Raw genomic sequence first — 20,442 nt, 5'->3', positions numbered from 1 at the left:
TGAGGGGTTCGTGCACACCCGATGCGGGCTCAAGCTCACGAACTGTGAGATCGTGACCTGAGCTGAAGTCAGATGCTTAAGCAACTGAAACACCCCGGCACCCAAAGAGTGGTCAATTGAATTCCTTTAATGGCATGAGGATGTCCAACCTGCTTGAATGCCTCAGACCATGTTATTTGTCCCGCTCAGTGCCATGTGCGATTCCATATTGAATGTCTGCTTCGGTAGTACTCACCATATGCCACAGCATGCTTGTGTACCAAGCCACGGATGTGCTTTCAGTTGGATCAATTTGCAAAACTTGTGTGTTTTTAGCACAACTGGAGCTGACAAAGTCCCTCAGGTGGGCTGTGGGGCCCAATGGGATTTTTTGCTATAAATACAGAGGCTGGTTGTAAATAATAGCTGAGAGGCATAACATGACATCATACCATGTTGTTGTACTCTCTCTGTTTTTTGGTGCATGGGAGAATGTGGGCGGGGCTGGGTTCATGGCAACCTTACCCTGCCAGTCAGAGATTGGAAGCACATGAGCCATCCGTTCCCATGCTCAGTGTTGTGTTTCAAAAGAACCGGGTGTGCCTCTGTTTGGCTTAGCATTACATTTTATTTTCATTTCAAAGTGTGGAGGATCTGTTTCAGTACTCCTGCCATCGGTCGAATTTGCTGGTTTGGAAAGTAGGTATTACTTTTATATCCAAACTGACATGTCTAGGAGACACCATAGATCATTACAAGACTCTAATTGGGGACATCTGAAAACATTTTGAGACACTTTATTCTGGACTCTCTTGAGCACACTAGACACAATACGGAACAATAGTCCTTTCATTTCGCGGACTAGTGGCATAGATGCCTACAAGGGAACAATAATTAAGAAATGATTCATAATATTTTCTCCAGAGACTGTTGCCATGATGATTTCGCAGCATTTACTCTAAAGGAAGCAACCGATGTAAAATGGAAATGAATACCATGGATAGAACAGAAAAGGAAAATAACAGACAATGCTTTGTTAGAGCAGCTCCATACACCCGAGAGCCCAAACTTTCCCCAAACTGGCTCTTGGATTTGTATGTATTGTATCAGGCAAAATGGTTCTATGAAAAGACACCCTAGGACCAGAAGGATCTTCTTACTTTATAGACCTTTGTTGAGATCCAAGCCATTAGTACTAAATAATGTAAACCTAGGTAGTCTAAGAAGAGAAGCGATACTATCAGAATGATCATCTTGGAATTCAAGGAATGACACATAGACTGATACTGTGCTGTTTTGTTGAGTTGAGCCATTGACCATCAGTAAAATGTGCATTTCAAATAACTGAATCATGCTGGTACTCATAGAGGTACAAGTTTTTGAAATAATTGTTCCTAGTTGTGGGTAAAATTTACAATGATTATTTTTTCATTAACATGTGTTAACTGCATGCATTATGAAAACTCTAATGTCTGCTCCTTACCATTTGGTTTGGATCACAAGCACCATATTTAACTAGGTAATCCAGGCAAGATTTTGTAGCCATACAACATATGTGAGCTTGGATTTATAAGAAGGTGATTTGATTGCAATACAAACACACTAGAGAAATATTCTAAAGTCCCTTCTTTACATAATAATAGTGAGTTGATACAATACCATTCATTTAGGATTTTGACTGCCTTAGCAATGCTGCAGCAGCAATACAGGGGGTAAGTGGGAGTCAACTGACATCATCCCGAGTCCAAAGGCATTGAGTAATTTGCTGGGATATCAAACTGGCATCTGCAGGATGGATTCCCAAGGATTTAGCTTCCAGTGAATTTCAGATCTGGAAGATGTATATAGTATCTTAAGATTGAGGTGGTTCTTGGGGGTGCCTGGGTGGCTCAGCTGGGTAAGCACCTCATTTTTTATTTCTGCTCAGGTCATGATCTCATGGTTCTGGAATTTGAGCCCCATAACGGCTCCATGCTGTCAGCTCAGAGCCTGCTTGGGATTCTCTGTCTCCTTCTCTCTCTGCCCTTCCCCCACTTGCACTCTCTCTCTCCCTCTCTCTCTCTCTCAATAAATAAATAAACTTAAAAAAAAAGAAAAAACTGAGGCCCTTCTCGTGCAGGCCTTCTGTATTTTTTTTTTAATTTTTTTTTCAACGTTTTTAATTTACTTTTGGGACAGAGAGAGACAGAGCATGAACGGGGGAGGGGCAGAGAGAGAGGGAGACACAGAATCGGAAACAGGCTCCGAGCCATCAGCCCAGAGCCTGACGCGAGGCTCGAACTCACAGACCGCGAGATCGTGACCTGGCTGAAGTCGGAAGCTTAACCGACTGCGCCACCCAGGCGCCCCAGGCCTTCTGTATTGTAACAAGGGCCTTCCCTACCTTCCAGGTGATCCTGAAGTCTAGACCACGCTATTAGAAATACTGACCCAGATGGTAAAGGTCATCTAATCTCAAATCCTCATTTTACAAAGGGTCCAGAAAGGTTAGATGACTCGATCAAGGTTTGGTAGCTAATTTGCACATCTGCTCTCTTACTCCCTTACTCTCTTACTCAAAGAACCAGGAGTCCAGGAAGGTTAGCGAAGTTCCTGGATGAAATCCGGCAGAAACGCTTTTTTGGGAGTTTGTGACATTCTTCCTACCCCCGGTCGTTAACCTGCTTTCTGAGTTAGCATCTCCCCGCCCCCCTCTCTGAAGTCCCAAAACCTGGGAAGAAAGTTGCCAGGCCACGGCGGCCGCGGGGCCTGAGAGGTGGGAGGCCGGCGGCCCCGCCTCCGGTGCTCTCGGGCTAGCTCCACACTGGCCGCGGAGCGGCGAGCGCGGGACTCAGCGGCAGGCGGCGGGCGGGGAAGGCGCGGGGCGTGGTTTTCAGCTTTCCGAGCGCCAAGGAGCGGAGCGCGCTCTGCTGAGCCCCGAGCCTTCTGGACCGAAAAAGCGGACGGGAGGACGAGTAAAAGGCGCGATCGAGGGAGCTAGGCAAGCAGGGCGCCGACCCGGGCCCGCCCCAGCCCGCGCCCTCGCCCCTCGCCAGGCCAGCGGCGGGTGAGCGCGGCCGCGGGCCCCCAGCACCCCGGTGCGCCCCGGAGAGAGCGGGCTGTGGCGGGGAGGGAGAGCGGGAGGGAGGGAGAGCGGGAGGGAGGGGAAGGGGCGGGGGCGAGGGAGGGAAAGGTCCCCGAGCAGAGTGCGGGGGACAGCAGGCACGAGAACCGACCCGATGTCGGGGTCCGAGCCAGGCCACCGGAAACTTTGCCCAGGTGGGGAGAGCGGGGTGCGTGGAGGGCGCCGCAAACTTGTCAGCGGGCGGGGCGCTCCGGGGATTGGAGCGAGCGCCAGCGGGTGGCGTTTGTCTCTCCGGCTTCTTTGTGTCACCTCCGGGCCCCAGCCCGCCGGTCCGCCCGGCTCAGAAAGGGGCTGCGCTGGGGGCTCGGCCCTGATCCCCCCTGCCGCCCCCTCCCGGCCCAGGCCCCAGCGCTCGGGATCCGCTGATTGTTTTCTTTCCTCGCGTCAAGCCTGGGCGGGAAAGATTTTGAACCCCGCGTGAGATAGAACGTGGAGAGCAGCGGCTCACAGATTGCCAAATCGTGGGCGGCGCGAGGCTCGCCCCGAGTCCCCGAGAACCCGCGGGCCGGGGCGCACCCGGGCTGGAGAGGGCGCGGGGACCCGCCGGCCCCTGCGCTCCAGGAACCGTGGCGGGCGCGGCAGCCAAGCGCCCCCGCGCCAGGGGCCGCTCGGACTGCTCGGATTATAATTCCATTTTGATTGCTTGGGGTCTTTGTTGTCTGAAATTGCCTTGAGGGTCTGACGGTAGCACCTTTTCCTCCTTAGGTTATTTTCCTAATGTTAAAAAAAAAAAAAAAAAAGCAGGGGGCGGGGAGAGTTGTGTGGAATCGGTGCTGCTCGAAACTACGTGAGCCACCTTATTAGATGGAGCTTGAGAAGTCCCGTGTAACATTTGCCTTTGTGGACGCTTGTTATTTCCGAAAGTTATTATTTTCCCCTCCCCTAATGGAAGGGAGCGTCTGAGCTGGATGCTAGCAGGCACGATTGTGTACAAGCACCAGCAAGTCAGAGCCAAACCGAGAGGCTTCTTTGTAGCCGCTCTATACTTCTGCATCTTTTTCTTTTTAGAAGTTCGTTTGATTTCAAGCAACTTTCATCTGCTGTTTTGAAAGTTTCCATAGCTCCGAAGTCCTCCTTGCAGATATTATATGGTTGTGCTAGGATGAGTTCGGCCGCGTTTAGGGTTGGGGGTTACAATTAAACATCTGAACCATACCTGGCCCTTTGCCGCTCTGGGTCCCTGCCATTGAGACCTTGTAAATATCGCCAGGAGAGGGTGTTCACCTTTTATGAGATGGAATATTTGGCGTGTTTTTGTACGTGAATGCATGACTCCTTCTTTAGTTTTATTTCTGGAAAACTGTCGAGACTTCCAAAGGCTTTTCCCGAGATAATTACTAAACGGTCTTAGCCCCGCCATTATGGCCCCCTGCCCCAGAGCACCACGAGGGAGAAGGGAGCAGGTGTAATCCTCATTAAGTTTTGGTTTTTTTTTTTTTTTTGGCGATAAAGACTCTGGAGATGTCAAAATAAATAAAAAGTGGAAATTCTTAGTTCTTTGTTCACCTGTTTCAGTTAACTGAGCCTTATTTGAATTCAGTAAAAATGAAAATCAAACCAGTTTGGGTCAGCTTAACCTCGTACATTAAGATTACTAAAAAAAAAAAAAAAGATGTAAGTTCACCCAATTAGAAATTTTAAAGGCATTTCAGTGCATTGGTGCTAATTGTGTTTGCGGGATACTGCAGTATGTTTTGAGAACTGAGTCACAATGGGATTATTCTAGGTAGTGCCCTCAGTAGTTTAAAGTTTATTAATTTTTTAATGTTTATTTTTGAGAAAGAGACAGAGTATGAGTGGGGGAGGGGCAGAGAGAGAGGGGGCCCAGAATCCAAAGCAGGCTTCAGGCTCTGATCTGTTAGCACAGAGCCTGACCCGGGCCTTGAACCCACAGACCATGAGATCATGACCTGAGCGGAAGTCAGATGCTTAACCCACTGAGCCACCCAGGCGCCCCTATGGTAGCTTAACAATTTAAAGCTCAAAAATAGAATCAGCCATGCCTTGATAAGTAAGGAACAGGGTGAAAAGCAACTGATTAATTTGTCATTACTCATCATATGTTTTTAATATAGATTTTTAATAACTTCACGAAATTATTCATTTACTCAAATAAGCTTTTACCATATGTCGGCCACTGTGCTGAAATCTGGAGTTCCAAACAAAAATAGTTACCATTTATGGAGCGCTTATTCTGTACCAGTAAATGCTTTGCATAGATTACCTCATTCATCTAATACATATTTATTGAGTGCCTACAATGTATTGTGGTAGGTGCCGGAGTTAACAACAGCACGGGGACTGCTGTGGTTCCCGCCAGCAGCGGGGAAGATCTGGGGAAGATCCACAGAACGTGAAAAACATTAGCAAACTAATTGCAGATTTTAAAATGTCCATCAGATCGCACACTTCCCTGTTGAAAGCCCTTCAGTGGTTTCCCATCCCCGAGTGGAAGGCAGACCTGACTGTGGGCCCAGAGCTTACCCACGTCTGGTCCTCCTCCTTCCCCAGTCCTACACCTTTTTGCTGTACTTCTTCTTGTTCATACTTCTGCAGCCAAACCAGTTTCCTTGCTGTTTGAGGTTACCTTTGGACTTGCTGTTGCCTCTGCCTGGAATGCCCCCGGCCCAGCCCTCATTTCTGTCTGGCTCCCTCCCTGACCGCCTTCACTTCTTTCCTCATTATTGTGTTTTCAGAAGGACACCTGGGTGGCTCAGTGGGTTGAGCGGCCAACTCTTGATTTCAGCTCAGGACATGATCTCACAGTTCATGACACGTGGGTTCATGTCAGGGCTCTGCGCTGACAGCACGGGGCCTGCTTGAGATTCTCTCTCTCTCTCTCTCTCTCTCTCTCTGCCCCTCTCATGCATGCTCTCTCTCTCTCTCAAAATCAAGAAACTTAAAAAAAAAATTGTGTTCTCAGTGAGGCTTGGCAAAACCCCAGATTTAAAATCACAGCCCCTCTTGCAACCCCCGTTCCCTTTCCCCTGTTCACAATTTATTTTTCTCCATGGCACTTATTTATTTATTTTTTTTAAGTTTTGAGGGAGAGAGACAGAATGTGAGCAGGGGAGGGGCAGAGATGGAGAGAGACGCCCAGAATCCGAAGCAGGCTCCAGGCCCCGAGCTGACAGCGCAGAGCTCTCCGTGGCCCTTATGACGGTGGAACTAACATACTCTCTGTTTTTTACTCACTTGTGAATGGTCCGTCTTCCCCCACTGGATTGCACTCCATCCATGCTGTCGTGGCCACTGTTGTAGCCTCAGACCCTGGAACGGTGCCTGGCGTGCGGTAGGGCCTTGAGAACTATTTGTTGAGTGAACGTTGAATAGAAGGAAGGAGACCATGGGATGCTGAGACCGAGACCAGGGGCTCCTGTGTTACTAGTGAGATGGCTTCTCTGTGCAGCTGACAGTTAAGCTGTGTCTTTGATGAGAAGGAGCCGGCCATGTTGTTGGGGCGGGAGATGGTGGGGAGGTTAGAGACTTGGAAGAAGATCAGCAGTGGAAATAGCATTGAGTCAGGAGTGAGCTGGGCAGCGTGTGGATTTGTTGGAACTGGGAGAAGCTGGTTGGGCCTGAACACTGTCAGCTGGTGGGAAGGGACTAAGTGAAGACAATCACTTAATCGAAGGATCGAGCAGGGCCTTCTTGTAGGCCAAGGTGTGGATAAATTCCCATTGAATCCTCATATAGCCTATGAGCCCTGGTTTATAGGTTCTAAAACTGGGCATCAGGTAACTTTCTGAGGTTACCTGGTAGGTGAATGGCAGAGGCTAGGATAGGAAACCAGGCTCTCTGACCTCAAAACACTTACATTTGACCATAGTGCCAACATCAAAAGACAGAGTCCCTGTCTCGATGGACGAGCCGTGGCAATATATACCTGACAGTGCTGGAAAAGATGCGTTCTTTGGGACTGTGGTGGGAGGAAGGCACCTGGTTCTTCCCCGGCGTGGAACAGGCCAAACTGGAAACCCTAAAGCATTTTTCCTTTTTTTTCTTATTATGAACTATTTCCCATTGGCTACATCTTAATTAAGAAATCACATTAATGTTAAATGCAACAGCCTGTTGTTCAGGGTTTCACTGTGCGTTCACTTTTTATCCTTGCTTTCACATCGACCAATGACTTGTGTCATATGCCCCCCTTTCCTACTTTTACCAAGTAAAGGAGTGGGTCTGGAATAGTGTAGAATCCCTTAGGTTTAAAGCCTGTAATTCTTCACTGAATTGCAGGTTATGCTCTTTTTTGATGGTTATCTTACACCGTCTGCACTTTGTGGTTTAGTGTGATAATTCTTTTTTTTTTTTTTTAGTTTAAGTTTATTTATTTATTTTGAGAGAGACAGAGACAGTGTGAGTGGGGGAAGGGTAGAGATAGGGGGAGAGAGAGAATCCCAAGCGGGCTCCGCACTGTGAGCGCAGAGCCTGACGCGGGGCTCGAACTCACGAAACCGTGAGATCATGACCTGAGCCGAAACTGACAGCCGGATGCTTAGCTGACTGAGCCACTCAGGCACCCCTAGTGTGATAATTCTTACACTGGCTCTGGTGAGTATAATTGACACATGGTAAGCCACACGTTTAGAGTGTGAAATTCGCCATGTTTTTAACTTCTGTGTAGACTTGTGAAACCATCTCTCCTTTCAGCCCCTCCCTACACCTGCATTCTCCTACCCCAGACAGCCAAAGATAGCTTTCTGACTCTATGGATTAGTTGGTATTTTTAGAATTTTGTGTAAATGAGATCATATAGCAGGGTCTCTTTTTTGTCTGGCTTCTTTCACTTAGCATGATTATTTTGAGATTCCTCCACATTGCGTGTATCAATGAGTCATTCCTTTTTGTTGCTGAATGGTATTCCACTGTATGGATATACCCCGGTTCGTTCGTCCATATACCCATTGATTGGTATTTGGCTTTTTTTTTTTTTTTTCCAGTTTTTGACTATTAAAAATAAAGCTACTGTGAACATTATACAGTCTTGTGTAGGCATCTGCTTTTATTTCCCCAGGGTAAGTGTTTAGGAGTGGAATGGCTGGATCACATGGTGGATATATGTTTTGGAGTGGTTATACCATTGTGCATTCCCAAAGTTGCGTGCGAGACTTCTGCATCCTTGCCAACACTTGGTATGGTCAGGCTTTTCATAGACTTCGACTAGAGATGTAGTGGTATTCTCAGTGTGGTTTAAATTTGCATTTCCCTGATGACTAATCATATGCTTATTTCCCACCCATATATCTTCATTATTGAGGTTTCTGTGTATATTTTTTGCCCATTTTTTTTTATTGGGTTGGTTGTTTCCTTATTGAGTTTTGAGAATTCTTTATATATGCATACACATATATACTTATTTTTTTTCTTCAATATATGAAATTTATTGTCAAATTGGTTTCCATACAACACCCAGTGCTCATCCCAAAAGGTGCCCTCCTCAATACCCATCACCCACCCTCCCCTCCCTCCCACCCCCCATCAGCCTTCAGTTTGTTCTCAGTTTTTAAGAGTCTCTTATGCTTTGGCTCTCTCCCACTCTAACCTCTTCTTTTTTTTTTTTTCCTTCCCCTCCCCCATGGGTTTCTGTTAAGTTTCTCAGGATCCACATAAGAGTGAAACCATATGGTATCTGTCTTTCTCTGTATGGCTTATTTCACTTAGCATCACACTCTCCAGTTCCATCCACGTTGCTACGAAGGGCCATATTCCATTCTTTCTCATTGCCACATAGTACTCCATTGTGTATATAAACCACAATTTCTTTATCCATTCATCAGTTGATGGACATTTAGGCTCTTTCCATAATTTGGCTATTGTTGAGAGTGCTGCTGTAAACATTGGGGTACAAGTGCCCCTATGCATCAGTACTCCTGTATCCCTTGGGTAAATTCCTAGCATATACTTACTTATTTTTAAGAAAGAGAGAGAGAGCGTGCACGCAAGCAGGGCAGGGGAGGGGCAGAGAGAAAGAGGAAGACACAGGATCCGAAGTAGGCTCCAGGCTCTGAGCTGTTAGCACAGAGCCCAATGCAGGGCTTGAACTCACGAACCAAACCATGAGATTACGACCTGAATGGAAGTCAGAAACTTAACCAACCGAGCTGCTCAGGAGCCCCACTTTTTTTTTTTTTTTAATTTTTTACAAATTATTTTTGAGAGAGAGAGAGGGTGACAAAGGATCTGACACAGGCTCCATGCTGACAGCGGAGAACCTGATGTAGGGCTTGAACTCATGAACCTGGAGATCAGATCTGGGCTGAAGCCAGATGCTTAACCAACTGAGCCACCCTGCTGTCCCCCCACGGATTCTTTATATTTTCTAGAAATAAGTTCTTTATCAGATACATTATTTGCAATAGTTACTTTCAGTCTATTCCTCGTCTTATGTTCTCTTAACAGTATCTTTGAAGATCAGAAATTTTAAATTGTAATGAAGTCCAATTTATCAATTTATTCTTTTATGAATTGTACTTTTGATATGGTACCTTGAGAAATTTTTGCCTAACTCAAGGTGACAAAGATTTTTTTCTAAGAGTTATAAAACTCTTAGGAAAGCTCTATCAAAGAATGTAAACCTATAAACTTTTCATTTTACATTTAGGTCAGTTTACTTTGAGTTAATATTTGTTTACAGAGGGAAGTGTGGGTTGCAGTTTACCCTACCACTGCTGGGAACCCTTGGCGATTTCTAGAGACAGGTAATGTATGGCGGCGATGTCTTGTGTGTGTTAGGGGTTGGGGGGTGGGCGGCATTTGCTGTTGGCATCTAGTGGGTCACGACCAGGGATGCTGTTCAGGAACCTACAGTGAACAGGAGAGATCCTCTAAACAAAAAACCATTGCGACAAAACCTCAGTAGCACCAAGGTTTAGAAGTCTGTCACTTTAATTGACCTTTTCGACGAACCAGCTATTGGTTTTATTGATATTCTCTTGTTTTTCTGTTTTCTATTTAATTGACTTTTCATTCTGATCCTTATTATTTCCTTTCTTCTGCTTCCTTTGGTTGTAATTTGCTCTTCTTATTCTAGTTTCTTTAGGTCACTGATTTTGTGACTGTTTTTCTTTTGCCGTATAGATGTTTAGTGCTGTAAATTTCCTCCCGGGTACTGTTTTAGTGACATCTCACAACTTTCGATACGGTGTGATTCTATTTTTATTCGGTTCAAAATACTTGAAAACTTTGTTGTTGTTGTTGTTGTTATGTTCTCGGACCCTGAGTTACCCAGCAGTATATTGCTTGGTTTCCAAATATTTGTGGATTTTCCAGAGATCTTTCCGCTACTGATTTCTAATTCAATTCCATTGTTGTCAAAGAGCCGTACTTTGTGTGGCTCAAATCCTTTTACGTTTATGGAGAATTATTTTATAGCTCAGAATATAATTTCTTTACGTAAATGTCTCATGTGCACTTGAACAGAGTGTGTATTCTGATTGTACCATGTCAGAGGAATATCAACAGGACTTATCCCTATTCAGGTTAACCTTGATCACCTGGCTGAGGTACTTTTTGTCAGGGTTCTCCCCTGTAAAGTTACTTTTTTTCTCCCCCTTCTGTACGTACTTTTTGGTAAGGGAGTCACTATGTGCAGCTCATGCTTAAAGAGTGGAGAGTTATGCTTCACTGCCTTGAAGAGTGTTGCTTTTTTATCCAGTGTGATGAACTCTGTCTGTTAATTGGGTTGTTTAGACCATTTATATTTTAAGTGATTATGAATATGGTTAGGTTTAAATCTAGAACCTTCCTATATGTTTTCTGCTTTTTTCATCTGTTCTTTGTTCCTTTTTTCTCCTTTTTGGTCTTTGGATTTATTGATTATATATATATATATATATATATACACACATAATCTATATATATATATATTTTTTTTTTTTTACTATTTTTGTATATAGTAAAGGATAGAAAATTTTTATATATAGTAAAGATATCCTTTTTTGGTTTATTAGCTATCACTCTCTATTTTGTTACTTTAGTGGCTGCTTTAGGGTTTATAGTATACACCTTTAACTTACACAGTTTACTTCAAGTGTTATAATCCCATCTCGTGTATGGATGAAAAACCCTGTTTGTAATAGTATATTTCCATTACTCTCCCTTGACCTTTGTGTTATTGTCATATATTTAAAGAAGTAGTGAAATTCAGAAATCAGAACATAGTTCATTTTCTTTAAACATTTTTTTTTAGGGGCGCCTGGGTGGCTCAGTCGGTTAAGCGTCTGACTTCAGCTCAGGTCATGATCTCACAGTGTGTGGGTTCAAGCCCCACATTGGGCTCTGTGCTCACAGCTTGGAGCCTGCTTCGGATTCTATGTCTCCCTCTCTCTTTGCCTCTCCCCTGCTCATGCTCTGTCTCTCTCTGTCTCAAAAATAAACATTAAAAATTAAAAAAAATTATTTTTTAATGTTTATTTATTTTTGAGAGAGAGAGAGAGAGACAGAACGTGAGCAGGGGAGGGGCAGATAGAGACGGAAACATAGAATCTGAAACAGGCTTCAGGCTCTGAGCTGTCGGCAGCTCTGAAGCTGTGGGGCTCAAACTTGTGAACCGTGAGATCATGACCTTAGCCGAAGTCAGCGCTTAACCGACTGAATTGCTTAGACGCCCCAGCATAGTTCGTTTTCTTACACTAAATCTGCTGACTTGCCATGGAACAGATCATTGCTATGATGCAAAGATACTTCAGGAAACTGGAGGGTATTACAACATTCAGAACACCCGGACTTGGAGAACTCTCCAGACAGGCACTGCAGAGCGTGTTGTGCTTCTTTTCTTTCCTCTGGGCAACATCAGGAGGAAGAAGGTGGATGGGGAAAAGGAATCAGTCCACCTGTGCTGATATTTTCCAGACTCTGAGAAACTTCAAAACATGAGTTTGGAAGCATTCCTTTCTTTGGATGGCGTGTGAGATGAAAAGTACTCGGTTATAGCTCCTCAGGTCAAAGTAACATGTTTGACAAAAGTGAACCTCAAGTTTCTGCTTGTCAGAGTCCATATTGGATTGAAAACTCCAGTCTGAGGGACGCCTGGGTGGCTCAGTCAGTTAAGCGTCTGACTCTTGATTTTGGCTTAGGTCATGACCTCTCAGTTCCTGAGATAGAGCCCTGTGCTGGCAGCATGGAGCCTGCTTAGGATTCTCTCTTTCTTCCTCTCTCTGCTCCCCCGCCCCTCCTCTCAAAGTAAATAAATAAACTAAAAAGAAAAAAAGAAAACTCTAGTCCGAGATGCAGTTCTTGGATCTCTCTAGAATTTGCCATCTACTTGTTGGCGCTGGTTCCAGCTGACTTTTGGTCTTGCTTTGAGTATCGCCAGTGTTTGCTGTTTGTCGTCAGTGAGTAGCTTCTGTCTATCCGGGTATGCAAATGTGTCCCTATTCTGAATATTAACACACTGGCAAACACTCGACTCTAAATGAGTGGGAAAACTCCATTCACTCAACAAGTTAATTTATCTTGTAAATATTTATTGAATCTGGGCTCTGGAACATTTCTGAAAATTGATGTCCCTTGCTCTTAGAAAGGCAATTGTCCAATAGGGGCAAGGCCCACACGCAGAGGAGCATGGAATCCAGTGTGGTAACTGGTGATCCCTGCAAAGGAGACACGAACAGGGCAATGGGAGTGAGCTTAACACAGTGCTTGCCTGATTGTGTTCTGGGGACCAGCAGCATCGATTCTACCGAATCGGAAACCTTGAGGGGGCGGGGATGGGGGGGGGGGCGGCGGCAGTCTTTGTTTAACAAGCCATCCAAGTGATTCTGACGTACGCTCTCAAGTTTGTGAACCACTGGCATAGAGGATTAGATGATCTCTGAGATTTTTTTCACAGCTCCAAAATTCTAGGAGTATGCTTTAGAAATGTGATATTTACTCCATTGTCCTTCCCCACCCCCCCACCCGCAACCCCTTATGCTCTAACAATTTATGAAGTGCATCACCTTAGTTCCAATGTGTGTTTTTATTACTCGGTTTCCCCTCTTGTACCCATTATTCATTATGAAGTATGGTATTGGTGTCAATGATTCCTCATTATGTTTCCTCACGTCTTTGGCTCCTTACAGATGACAGCCAGCCTACAAAGAACAGCAGTTGTGCCGCAGAATATCAGTCCATAAAATACCAAGTCCTTCCTTACTAAAGTTAGCTCACTGCTAATTAAGGGTTTTCTCCCATATCATTTAGATTAGGAGCCATTGTGAAGTGCTTTGGGTATACGGGGTTGTATGTGTCTCCACGTATTTCCCAGTGGGCACCATTGCTTTCCTACGTAGTGTCATGTTCACCAATGTGAGTTGACGGTTTCCAAGGCTAAGCCACATCTGAGGGTTTTGTAGCCAGGGATGTCCAAGGCATTTATTGCCCCACCGTTTGTGTGTTTGTTTCTTTCTTTCATAATAGTGTATTTGAGAGAGGAAGAGACAACGTGAATCGGGGAGGGGCAGAACGAGAGGGAGAGAGAGTCCCAAGCAGGCTCCGCAGCCCGGTGCGGGGTTCAAACCCACAAAACTGCAAGATCATGACCCGAGCAGAAACCAAGAGTCAGACACTCAGCTGAGCCACCCAGGAGCCCCAACGCCTCACAGCGTTGGGTAGGGGCGCCCGGGTGGCTCAGTTAGCTAAGCGTCTGACTTCAGCTCAGGTCATGACCTCACGGTTCGTGAGTTCGAGCCCCGCGTCGGGCTGTGTGCTGACATCTCGGAGCCTGGAGCCTGCTTCGGGTTGCGTGTCTCCCTCTCTGCCTCTCCCCTGTTGGTGCTCATGCTCTGTCTCTCAAAAATAAATTAACGTTGAAAAAAAAAAAATAAAAGGAGTGTTGGCACTGATGAAGTGTCATGTAAAACATTAATTGCTATGTGGGTAAAACAGAAACTCAAAATTGTGATGTTATGTCTGACACTGGAGCAGTAGTAAATTGGATTTTATTTTTATTTATTTAGTTTGAAAATGTTTATTTATTTATTTTGAGAAAGAGAGAGACAGAGAGCACGTGGGAGGGAGGGTCAGAGGGAGAATCCCAAGCAGGCTCTGTGCTGTCAGCGTGGAGCTCGAACCCACAAACTGTGAGATTGTGAACCTGAGTGGAAATCAAGAGTCGGGTGCTATACTGACTGAACCACCCAGGTGCCCCGTTAACTGGATTTTAAGAAAACGTTATTACGAAAATTTTCACGTATATTCACAAGCAGAGATCATCGTGAAATGAACTCCTGTGTCAATATTACTCAATATCAGTAATTATTAAATCCTGCCAATGTGGTCCTACCTGTATGTACCTTCACCTACCCCCCCCCCCCCATGCTGGATTATTTTGAAGTAAATTCCACATATATTATTTCATCCGTAAGTAATTAGATTTTAAATTATTTGAGCTGTTAAGATGCTAGAGATAAATATGAAACTGAATCACAAATAGGCATTTCATGGTTACACATTAAATTATAGATCCAGTTTATCTGGAGTTCACTTACACAAAAGGTAAAACAGAACAGTTGTGTGGAGACGTGTACATAGATTCCTATCAAAATTCACTAAAAATAAATATACTGGCTATATCAGTGAATACATTCTTTTTTTTTTTAATTTGAGAGAGAGAGAGAGAGAGAGAGAGAGAGAGTCTTAAACAGGCTCCACTCTCAGCTCAGAGCCTGACACTGGGCTCGACCTCACGACTCTGGGATCATGAACTGAGCCGAATTCAAGAGTTGACGCTTAACTGACTGAGCCACCCAGGCACCCCATTAGTGAGTACATTCTATCTGAATATTTTATAAACCTTCATTATCATGATAGCAATATATACATGATACTTACAGATAATGTTCCAGAAGAGTAAGAAAGAATACAAACCCACATACTGCCAAAATTGAAATATTTTGCTTGAAGGGGAACCTTTAATTTGAAAGGCATGTTTTGGGGGAGGGAGGTATCAGAACAAAGTTTGTAGATCTCTAGGCAGATTTTTAGTGTATTTAAATTAAAAATTCTCACTATTCATTTTAGCAATTCTGTTGCTTTTTTTTGAAAAGGTATTGGGGCATCTGCGTGGCTCAGTCTGGTTAAGGTCTGACTTCGGCTCGGGTCATGATCTCGCGGTTCACCAGTTAGAGCCCCTCGTAGGGCTCTGTGCTGACAGCTCGGAGCCTGGAGCCCGGTTTGGATTCTCTGTCCCCTTCTCTCTTTGTCCCTCCTCCCCGTGCTCGCTCTCTCTCTCTCTCTCTCTCTCTCTCTCAAAAAATAAATAAATAAATAAATAAACATTAAAAATTTCTTAAAAAAGAAAAGAAAGGAAAAGGTACTTAACATTTACGGATGAACAATACATCTTAACAAAAATCCACTCACCTTAGTCCATGTGCCACACACAGTCTTTTCATTGACACTAGAGCTCAATTTCGTTAGAGCTCAGGCTGCAGGACACTTCATGTTTGGGGTCGGGGGAGGTGTGTGTGCAGAGTTAACCCATGCAGACAGACCACCTGTTTCCTCCTGCTCTGGCTTTGCGGTACAAGTTGGGGTACCTTGAGGAAAAGATGATTGTATTACAGCTGAGATCTTCAGGTTTGGCTACTTCTGTGTGATACAGCCATTAATGGGTCATACCGTACAATTTGGCTAAGTTTTGTTTAAAAAACGATTTCGTTAGGGGCATCTGGGCAGCTCAGTCAGTTAAGCGTCCAACTTTGGCTCAGGTCGTGATCTCAGGGTTTGTGAGTTGCAACCCTTTCATCGGGCTCTGCGCTCACAGCGCAGAACCTGCTTGAGAATCACTCTCCCCCCCCCCTCTTTCTGCCCCCTCCCCTGCTCACTGTCTCTCTCTTTCTCAAGATAAATCAAAATAAAAGGAAATTAAAAAAATAAAAAAGATTTAATTACTCAGAAGTAATTTTTATCTTAAGTATAAATTGAAGCAAAAGAAACAAAATAAATAGACTGCTTCCCATGCCCCCAAGACAAATAACAAAGGAAAAATCTCCCTACAACTTAAATGCATGGAAGCTGTTAGTACTATGGTAGGTTACAGCCAACATACGATGGGATCATTTGCTACACTTGATCTTAGTCAAAAGGCCGAGAAGTGATTAATGAGATCATTTGCCAGAATAATGCATGCTACCTACAGCTTTTAGTTCAAAATTTTGAACTAGTGATTCAGAAAGAAAAGAAAATAAAGGAATGCCTACTATAAATTCTGGTTTTAAAACTGTTAAAGGTGTGTTTTATTATTTACACTTGTATGTTGACAGGAAAAATGGGTCACAAGTGTTGTCTTGAATATCCTTTCTAATCATCTCATGACACTGAGTAAGAATTTTTCCTTTGTTAATAGACTTTTGTTTAAAAGAAAGCCTGTCACCTTTGTAGTCTTTGTACTTTCTTTCATGATGGGAAGCTTTAACTTAGTTGTGTAATAATTAATTTTATAGGTAGTGTTTAGTCCAGAACTGGTTATGATTCCTTCTAGGCCAGATGAAAAGAAACTCCAGAATGTTTATAACCACAGGTTGATGATTTGGTTACAAGACTCTGTTGGTGATGCTTTCTGAGACTTGGAAAGTAAGCTTGCCCCTTTCATGAGTCATCATGTTGTCTCCCAGTTGGCTATGTGTTTTCTTAGTTACTGCTGCTGATTTCAGGTTTGAGCAGGACAAGTAGGTTTTGGAATGATCCAACATATTCTTTAGGTTATACATGCCTGTTAAACCTTATAAACTGACTTAATGTTGTATGTTCCGTGAAGAAGGGAAGATTTGATGGTCTGCCTGTCCCTGTCTTCCAAATTATTATTATTTTTTTCTGATTTGCTTTTCAGGGGTTTGGGGGTGGGGATAGGAAAAGAGAAAAGTGAATCTGGGAGACTGTCGATATGCTTGTTTATGACCCCGGATGAGAGCAGAGCCAAAATGGCCTCTATGTGCTGATAGGATAAAATATAATTTACTGGAGTCCTGGTCTTGGGGAATAGTCCCACGTGTATAAGTACTAAAAGAACGAGGGATTTTTGGAAATGGCTGTGGTATAATGTAATGGTTAAGAGCGTGGCTTCTGAGGTCAGACTGACTTTGGTTCAGATCCTGGCTTTGCCATATACTAGCCGTATCACTTTGGACAAATTATATAACCTCTCTGAGTAGAGTTTCCTCGTCCGTAAAATGGAGGCCAAAATACCCTTACCTTAAAGGAGTGTTGTGAATGTTACTGAGGTAATACACATAATGGACAGTACACTGTTGCTTAATACTACAGAACACACTGTAATAAATGCTAGTTATGTTCAGTTCAAGGGTACAGTGAACAGGGTCTGAGTGTCAGGTGTTTAGGGGGCAATCAGAAGCGAGCAGATATGGCCCCTGTCCTTTAGGAGCTGGGGGAGATGGCCTTGTCAATGAATTACTCTAGTATGATCCAGAATGAAAGAAGGGCAGGCCAAGGGCTGTAGGTACATTAAGTCAGTGATAATCAATGCCTACTTTGGGGGAAGTTAGCACTAGTCTTGTAGAACACTGACATTAGATTTGGGTGGATAGCCAGGTCCAGAATGTAGAGTAGGGCTTTTGTGGGTGGAGAATGGAGGAGAGTAGATTGGAGGCTGAAGAAGAGCATAAAATAAAGTACAGGGCTCACGGCAAGATGCGGGGGGAGAGGTCTCGATAGATGCTTCCTCGTTAGATCTTGGGGACGTTTGAACACATAAATAGACTATATTCTTGTCAGTAGGGAACCAAGCTTGGTGAACTCTGTTTCAGGATAATGTTCTGAAAGACGTATTGGAGAGGCAGGGAGTCCAATTGCAAGGTGTTTTGAGAAATCCAGTTGAGTGATGAAGAAATTCGGAGGACAGAGTCAGAAGGTATTGAAAGGAGGTGGAAGAGAGAGAGTTCTGAATTAGGTGCCTGGGGCGCCTGGGTGGCTCAGTCAGTTCAGCATCTGACTTCAGCTCACGTCATGATCTCATGGTTCATGAGTTCGAGGCCCGCATCGGGCTCCATGCTGACAGCTGGGAGCCTGGAGCCTGCTTGGGATTCTGTGTCTCCCTCTCTCTCTGTCCCTCCCCCGCTCACACTCTGTCTCTCTCTCAAAAATAAAAACATTAAAAAAAATAAAGACAATTCATTTCTTAAATAAACAAACAAATAAATAAAGAAGGTGCTGCAGAGAATGTTGGTGCCATTAGTTGAGAGAGAGAAAACACAGGAGGAGCAGGTGGGAGACAATGGCTGGTCTTGGTGGTAGGGTGGGGTAGTGTGGACATCTAGCTGGCAGTTAGGAATTTAATTCTTCAAGAAAGAAGCTAACGTTGTGCACTATGTCTCAGATTTTATGCTAAGCATCTCCAAAAATCATTATGGGAGGCAAATAGTATTTTCACTGATGAAGAAATAGTTCAGAAGAAGTCTGATGTTATTTGAACTTTCACTTGCATTACAAAGCACTTCTCACTTTTATCTTCCTCTTCAGGCTTTTTGGAGCAAGAGGCAAACCAGGGCTGGAAAGAATGAGGTGTGTGAGCACTGAAGACTGCTCTCTCTGTGGCACTGTTCATCATTTCCACATTCAGCCTCCCATTACATAGTCTCTACCTTGCGGAGAGAATAACCCTCTCACTGGGAGATTTCCCTTTGTTACTTGAAGAATGTCGGGGGAGTTCCACTCCCAGTCTTCTCTCGCAAGGTCTGATACTCGTTTCCTTTCAGAGCTGCTTGAAGGTTGAAGTCCTTCAAGATTTTTTTCCCTCTTGCTTCTGATGAAATGGAAACATTTGGGTAGGAAAGGGTGAACACTTTATAAAACGAGTCTTGTTTTAGTTGGGTTGGAGAGGAGCAGAGAGAATGATAGTCTTATTTTTTTTTTTTAATTTTTTTTAATGTTTATTTATTTTTGAGACAGAGACAGAGCATGAACGGGGGAGGGTCAGAGAGAGGGAGACACAGAATCCGAAACAGGCTCCAGGTTCTGAGCTGTCAGCGCAGAGCCCAACGCGGGGCTCGAACTCACGGACCGCGAGATCATGACCTGAGCCGAAGTCGGACGCTTAACCGACTGAGCCACCCAGGCGCCCCAAGAATGATAGTCTTAATGTTATCCCCTGTGTCAGGTGATGAAATGTGTTCTCTCAATGTCAGGCTCGTGGATGCAGATTAAACATTAAGTCTGGTAAGACTTTGTGCATTTCTTTACATATGTTGTGTGTGTGTGTGTGTGTGTGTGTGTGTCTGTGTTCTTAACAAAAATCCAACAACACACATATTAAAAAGCAAAAGCTCTTCCTCATGCTATTTTCACTTTCCATTCCTGCAGTCCCTGTCCCTAGAGATCATCACTGTGGACAATCTTATGTTTATACCATTTGATTCTTTCTGAACACTTGGAACCCTGGCAGTAATTAAGCAGAGTCGCTAGAGTTTGTGCTTTTCCTTTGTCACTTCAATATTTGGTATCAGGGTTTATTACTGAGATTTCATAAATAGGAGTTCTTTATACTGTGTTCTGAAAGCCTTTTGTCATGAAATTTAACTTAAGTTAAATGCTAGTGGATCATCTTTCAAATCAGTGATGTACCTATGATTGGAATTTAGAGACCTTGATCTCATTTGTTGCTAAACCAGTTCTGTTAGTTAATTTATTACACAAGTTTGCCAGTTAGCTGCAACAGTGGGCAAAAAAACATGCTTCGTCTTATTTATTTATTTATTTTAAAGAGGAGAAAGGGCAGGAAGAGCTGAGAATTGAAACCAGCAAAGGTCCATTTTAGTTCTGTCACTAGATTGATCTGTTAATTACTTCCTCTGTTGAATTCTCAGATAGATGCGCTCTGGCAAATTTCTCTAACAGAATCATGGGATAAGTGAGTACGTTAGCTATATCTTGCCTGTTAGGAAGTTTCTTTTAAGGACACTGAGTTTGGATCCCGCAGCAAGCCTGGCCAGTGACTTGCTGATGATCTTGAGCAAGTTACTTTCCTTCTCTGTTTTCCTAAGTGGGGTAGATCGTGTTTGTCTTAGGGACTTGTGAGGATTAAAGAGATGGTACATGTATCTGCCATAAATTAAGTAGTAAAAAAATATTAAATATTATTACTGTTTTACCGTTAGTACCAAAAAGAGAATCTACAATTTTGGCCGCCTGTATAAGAATTCACCTGGTCTTACTTTCAAGCTATAACAAAGGGGAAGGCTCTGCTCATGTTTTTTTTGTTTTTGTTTTTCCTTTTAAGTTTATTTATTTATTTTGAGAGAGACATTGAGCACCAGTGGGGGGAGAGTCAGAGAGAGGGAGGCAGAGTAGGAGGGGGAGAGAGAGAGAGAGAGAGAGAGAGAGAGAGAGAGAGAGAGAGAGAG

At 43.9% G+C, this 20,442-nt stretch overlaps 1 protein-coding gene across 8 annotated transcripts in view; it reads left to right on the top strand.

Annotated features, from left to right (window-relative positions):
* Positions 1 to 2,835: 2,835 nt before the first annotated feature.
* The window catches only part of SYNE2 (spectrin repeat containing nuclear envelope protein 2), a 337,489-nt gene continuing 319,882 nt past the window's right edge, over positions 2,836 to 20,442 (top strand). For 6 of the 8 annotated variants that reach the window (XM_049611445.1, XM_049611444.1, XM_049611443.1 and 3 more), the window contains exon 1: positions 2,836 to 3,025. The gene's annotated coding sequence lies outside the window, so the exon portion shown is untranslated. Of the gene's footprint in view, positions 3,238 to 20,442 lie in introns of all 8 variants that reach the window. The other 2 variants (XM_049611440.1, XM_049611439.1) reach the window with 2 other exon arrangements.

This window comes from Panthera uncia (genome assembly GCF_023721935.1).
Source record: "Panthera uncia isolate 11264 chromosome B3 unlocalized genomic scaffold, Puncia_PCG_1.0 HiC_scaffold_1, whole genome shotgun sequence".
NCBI lineage: Eukaryota > Metazoa > Chordata > Mammalia > Carnivora > Felidae > Panthera > Panthera uncia.
This window is presented reverse-complemented; position numbering and strand designations above follow the sequence as displayed.